At 36.1% G+C, this 6,483-nt stretch overlaps 1 pseudogene; it reads left to right on the top strand.

The window, feature by feature from the left end:
- Nucleotides 1–2,308: 2,308 nt before the first annotated feature.
- Nucleotides 2,309–2,424, top strand: LOC147824236 (U6 spliceosomal RNA; annotated as a pseudogene).
- The last annotated feature ends 4,059 nt before the right edge of the window (nt 2,425–6,483 follow it).

Below are 6,483 nucleotides of genomic sequence, written 5' to 3' on the forward strand. Positions count from 1 at the left end.
CTTTGGGATAGGAAAATGTTTCACTATAGTTCTGAGCAAGGCTATACCCATTTGACCAATATATAAAAGGCAGATACAGAAGGAGAGAGCTTGTTTGTCTGAAGGTATGAATTTCTAAAGCATTGTATAATTTTTTTTTCTTTTTTGTGAGCAGACAACTAAGGAAAAAGTTAGTAAGCTCAGAGTAGGAAATGTGGATAGAAAGGACAGAAAGCACAGCTGGAGTTGTCAACTGATGTAAAATCATTACTCTTCAATTAGTTTCTTAAACTTTTGCTTTTGGTAAGGACCATTTTAGAAATATATATTTTGATGCACAATCTTTGACAGGATTCTACATACCAATGAAAAATACATTATATTGTTTCTGAGATATTTGATTCTCTGTTCTTTGTTTTTGTTTTTTTGGTACCGGGATCGAACTCGGGTCCTTGTGCTTGCTCAGCAGGCAGCAAAACCACTGAGCTAAATCCCCCACCCATTTCTGAGATATTTGAAATCTTTTATTCCCCTATTACACCTTTCAAGTAAAGTTTTATGTGGTTAAAATTTCTGCACTGTGGCCACTTACGAAATCTCCATTTTTATAAATCTTTCATATTAGTCCACTTACCTTCGATAAGCTTTACCCATTTCCCTAGAAGAATAGAGGTTCTCAGTTTATTGTTTTTATACATGAAATTCCATTCCAAATGATGGAATTCTAGATTTCTTGGACCCAGATGAACCCATAATTTTCTGTTTTTATAACATTATCTATGGAGTGCTCTCTAGTGAAGCACAGTTTAATTTCAGTCATTTCTTACAAACCTAGTGTGGATTAAAAGTGTTGAAATAAGTTTAGAGAAATCAGAGGGAAGAAAGTTTTATGGAACTTAAGTAAAAAAGAGACCTACTGGTGATGACCTCCAAATGTTCAGTGAGAAATAGTGGGTAGATGAGCCAGGGATTTAGCTCAGTGGTTCCATCACCTGCCTTAAAAGCTCACGGTCCTGAGTTTGATCCCTGGTACCAAAAAAACCCCACAAAAAAACAAAAAAAAGGTGAGAAATAGTGAGTACAAGAGGGTCTGCAGGTACCTTTGCCTGACTGGTCATTGCTTCCTGGGTTTTCATGGGTGAATTAATCCTTTTGATTCCACTTCTAATACCAGAACTTCAGACCGGTTTGTTGTATGCCTCGTTGTCCATGGGCTGGATGCAGCTCTGGGCAGCTAGTAAGGCAGCCCCATGGGATCATCAACTTATAACACTGTTAAATGATTTTAGTGATACTTTTCACAACTTCATTGCATGGTGTTCGAGCATGGGCTGCACTAGCAACCACAGAACACTGAGGGAAGGTTTGTTGGAGGGCTCACTCTTCCTCCAGTGTCCACCACATACAATCACTGGAATCAAAACCTGTGCCTGTCAGCTATTACATGTGCTTATGAAACTTGTTGCGTAAAACACGATGGGTACCAATAATTATGTTTCACCCTATGTTCAAGTGTGTACCTGTGAAGATGTGTTTGTTGTTGTTAAACAGACATGTAAGCTTTATTAGGTGTTTATTAAACTTGAGTTTGTGTTATTTGTGAAATAATTTAATAAGCTAAAACAGTTTTTTAGCAGCTGTGGTATAGAGAGTAAAAAAATATAAAATAATTTTTGGCTAGTGATATTGTTATGATACACATAATACTGCTAATACTAAAAAAAATGATTTCTTATTTATCTTTTTTTTATTCCAGCATGGCTTCAATGTCATCTCAAAAGAACAACAAAGCTCTAACAAAAGAAATATTATGGATGATGACAGAATGTTTAACAAAAAATGGACAAATGAGTACTTTTTAGCCATGACAAATAATAAGGCACTATGCTTATTTGTAGGGAAATCAGGTCAGTTTTCAGAGATTACAATTTGAAAACACATTTTATGCAAACATGTACTGCCAAATTCAAGGTGTACCAAGGAATATTTTGTGAAGACAAAAATAAGTGGAAATGAAAAATGTCTATCATCTCAACAAAGGTTTTTTAAAGTTATGACTCATATGGACTCCATTTTAAAAGCTTGTTATGGTAGCAAATGATGGCAGAAAATCTAAACCATTTACTGGTAGTGAGTTTATTAATTAATTTATGGAAAATACAGACAAATTATTCTGATAATAAAATGGATTTTCCTAAAAAGCAATTTGCCTCATCAGATTATAGCCAGGAAAATTGAAGAAATAGGAAAATCTACAGAAAGAGATTTGAAGAGTAAAGCTTCTAATGGCAAACTTCATGCTTTGGTGATAGATAAAAGTATTGATGCTGTGCTCGCTTCGGCAGCACATATACTAAAAAAAAAAAAATTGGAACAATACAGAGAAGATTAGTATGGCCCCTGCGCAAGGATGACAAGCAAATTCGTGAAGCGTTCCATATAAAAAAAAAAGTATTGATGTTATAGGTCTGGCTCTACTTATGATTTTTACTAGTGGTATTAGTAACAATATATGTTACCTTGGAAATGGCTTTCTTTGGTGTAATTAAAAGACACAACCAAGTCTCTTGATTTGTATGAAACAGTAAAATTACATTAAAGTGATTTTCTTTCACTTTTTTCAACATATCTGGTATAATTACTGATGATACCCTGGCAATTGTAAGAAAAAGGGACTTCTGGAATTAATAGAAGATGATGCTATTGCCAGTGGCAATTCATATTTAGTGAAATATCACTGAATCTTACATCAAGAAAATTTATGTGTGGAAGCTTTGAAAATGAATAATGTCATGCAAATCATCATCAAAGCTGTGAATTTCGTAAGGTCCAAGGGAATGAATTATTGCCAATTCTAAGAGTTCCTTAAAAGTACAGGTGCTAACTATGGGGACACCATTTACTTCTCTGAAGTAAGTTGGCTAAGTCAGGTAATAATGTTGAAAAGATTTTGTGATTTGAGAAATGAAATCATTATTGGATCAAAAGGATCAATTGTGCCAGAAATTGAATATAAAAAATGTCTCACAGATTTAGCAGTTTTGGTTGATTTGACCATTCATTTAAGTGAGTTAATATTTGTCTTCAAGTGATAATCAACGTATCTGTGAAATGTTTGAAATAATAATAGTGTTCAAAATGAAATTTACATTAGTTGAAGCCCAAGTTACGGCAAATAATTTTATGAATTGTAGATCACTGGCTAAACACAATCCTGTGAACTGTGAAAAATATGTAGCTTTGCTTTCCATTTTCATGCAAGATTTTGAGACTAGGATCCAAGAGTTCAAAAAACATAATTTGGGGGGTATATTTGCAACTCTATTTTCAGTTGACATAAATACATTTCCTACAAATTTTCAAATGGAATCTATAGGGTGGCAGTCAGGTACTTAATTCACAGAAAAACTTGATCATGTCTCTTTACTAGCTTTTTATAAAATCTATCTTCTCAAATAGATGAGTTGAAGAATTTTTAATAAACAATATATTGAGTTTTAACTCAGTTTTTTTTTTCACTTAATGACCAGGACCACTGGAGCAAAATGTTAGTTAAAAACCTACATTTTGAGAATTGCTTTTCACAATCACACCTTTTTCATGTCAATTTTTTTGGCAGTATGGACATTTGTGAACAACTATGTTTAAGGTCAAAGAACATGAAGAGTAAAATCAGATAAAAAATTTCTGAAGAACATCTTTGCATCATCTAGCAGCTGCTGGATTGATTTATCATGGTCCCTTACTATTTTTAAGAAATCTTTCTTTTCCTGATCACTAATTGCCATGCTGTCTTCTATATCTGATATTCTGTCCTCACATTGGCCCATTCTGCTGTGTAAACTTTCAATGGAGTTTTTCATGTCCTGGAAATCTGTTTGCATGTGTTTTATGGATTTCATTTGTTTCACATACTGGGATTCCATCATGTTTCTCAGCTACTCTATTTTTTTTAATGTGTCTGCTCTAGAGTTATTAATCATATCTTTCACTATGGACACAATCTCTGTTGTTATCTTAGAAATTATTTCTGACTTTATTTTTTCCAGATCCTCTTTTGTTGCCAGTTCAGGGAGTCCAGGTATTTGAGTATCAGTTTGTTCCATCTCCTTGCCCCTTGGGTGATCTTACCTTCGGTGATCTGAAAGTCTGGTTTTGAGTCTTGTTTACAAGTCTTCTCATTTCAACAGAAGGAACCATGCTACCTTGAGGTGACTCTTTCCTCACCCAGTGGGCTTTAATTCTCAGCAAGTCCCAGAGAGGCCTTCTCTCTGCTGCTCACCACTGCACCAATTCTTGGGTTCAGTATGGTGGCCTTCTGGGTCCCTGCTCTGTGCTGATGTCTGAGTGGCTGGGGCCTATCCACACTTAGTGATGATATCTGGGTGGGCCTCTGTCTGAGGCCTGCCTGCCTGCATAGCTGTTGTCTTGGAGGGCCTTTAACACCCAAGTCACTGTGCCTGAGTGGGCTTCTGGTGGGGGGTGCAAGCACTTACTGATAGTTTCTGGGTGAGCCTTTGCCTGAGGCCTGAGCCACCCAAGCTGCTGAGTTGTTGGTGTCTGGGAGGGGCCCTAGCCAGGACCTGCACACCCTCTCAGCTGTTGTCCAAGCTGGCTTCTGGTTGGGGTGGCGCTTGCTTACCAGTGGTATCTGGGTGGGCCTCTGGTTGGTGCCTGTACAGGTGTTTTCCAGGTGGGCCTTTGCCTGGGTCCTGCACACCCAAGCTGTTGACCACACAGGCTTCTCCTGAAGAACATCTTGAGAATACACTAAGAACTGCACCTACTTCTATCAAACCCAACATTGATGCATTAGTTTTACAAAAACAAGGTCAAATATCCCATTAGCTATAGATTTGTGTTGCTATCTTTTTTTTTTTTTTTGGTCCTGGGGGAATCAAATTCAGGACCTTATACTTGCTAGGCAGGCATGATGCCACTGAGCTACATCCCTCACTGCCCTCTTTTTCATTTGTTATAAAAAAAAATTTTAAAGCAAAGGAACTTTTGTTACTTATATGCATTATGTATACATTAGCTGTATTATATATTCTTATTCAGCCCAAGATATTTGTTCTTTACGCACTGTAGCCGGAGCAAATCAAAAGTTTGAATATCCAGGCTTTATTTTATTTTATTTTATTGGTAGTTTTAAGACAAACTCTCTGTGCAGTCCAGGCTGGCTTCAAGCTCATGATTCTCTTGCCTCAACCTCCATGAGTGCTAACATTGGGATTAGAGCTGTCCACTACCATGCATGATTTTGAACACCCATAGGGCAGACCAAACAAATTTAACAGAGTTTATTTGATCAAAAAATGATGCACTCAGAAGTAGAAGTTCAAATAAGTTGTCCATGAAGCAGCCTGGGCAGAAGTAAGACACAGAAGTAAGATGCAAAAGCCAGGTGTGGTGGCACAAACCTGTGATCCTAGGTACTTAGGAGGCTAAGGCACGAGGACTGCAATTTCCAGGTAAGCCTGGGCAAAAATCAGTGAGACTCTGCCTCAAAATAAAAAAACCAAAAAGTTGGAAATATAGCCTAGCAGGAGAGTGCTCCTGATTTTGATCCTTTGTACCATATACACATATAAAAAAAATAAGATGCACAATCCATTTGATTGATTCAAGTAGAATGATGCTAGGTAGAGGTTAGTTTGTGGTTTCTTTTTGATGTGGTCACTAGTTTTCTTTTGCTTCTTTTGGAAGGGGGGTTGGTTCACTTGTTTAGGAAACTAAAGCTATAGAGGCCTTCCAATTAAAAAGATTTTTTTTAAATAATGGGAGAGTGTGTATTTAAATTACAATTGCCTTTAAAATATGTGCTTGTGGGTCATTATATTGCCTTCCAAGTTACAAGAACAATAAGAAAGATGTAAGTCTGGTTTAATTCTATCCACTTGGAATAAAAATTCCAAAAATGTACATTCTAACTAACATCTTGCTCTGATGGTCCTGATTATTAAGTGAAAAATTTGAAAATATTGAAAAACTCAATATATTGTTTATTAAAGGCAGGGGATTTATCTCAGTGGTTCTGTGCCTTCCTCACAAGTGAAAGGTCCTGAGTTCAATCCTCAGTACCAAAAAAAAAGAGGATTGTTATTAAAATTCTTCATTATACATAAGTATATTTGCTCACTTTTTGTCTTGATAAAGAATATGAAAACAAATCAACACTCCAAAGAGTAAAGGACTGAATAAAAGCATGATAAAACTAGATCACAATATTTTGATGTTGGATTTTCTACTTCTGTCATTTGGAGAAATCAAGGCATTACAGAAATAGTAAGCAAAAAGACTTATTTTGTTATAAATAAGCCATGAAAACTAAGCAACCCCCCCAACCAGTATGAATAGTCAACCATTTCTCTGTGTCAAAATAAATCTACTACTCCATTGTAATGAGGCAATGTCAGAATTTGAAGGAAATTGTATAAGCCTTTCCTCTGAATAAAAAAACTCTTATACTTCCACTGCCTTCTCCAAATAACTCAATTCCTA

The sequence above is a fragment of the Heterocephalus glaber genome, unplaced genomic scaffold, assembly GCF_053883595.1.
Source record: "Heterocephalus glaber isolate CG9 unplaced genomic scaffold, H.glaber_assembly_v1.0 deba00001550, whole genome shotgun sequence".
Classification (NCBI taxonomy): Eukaryota; Metazoa; Chordata; class Mammalia; order Rodentia; family Bathyergidae; genus Heterocephalus; species Heterocephalus glaber.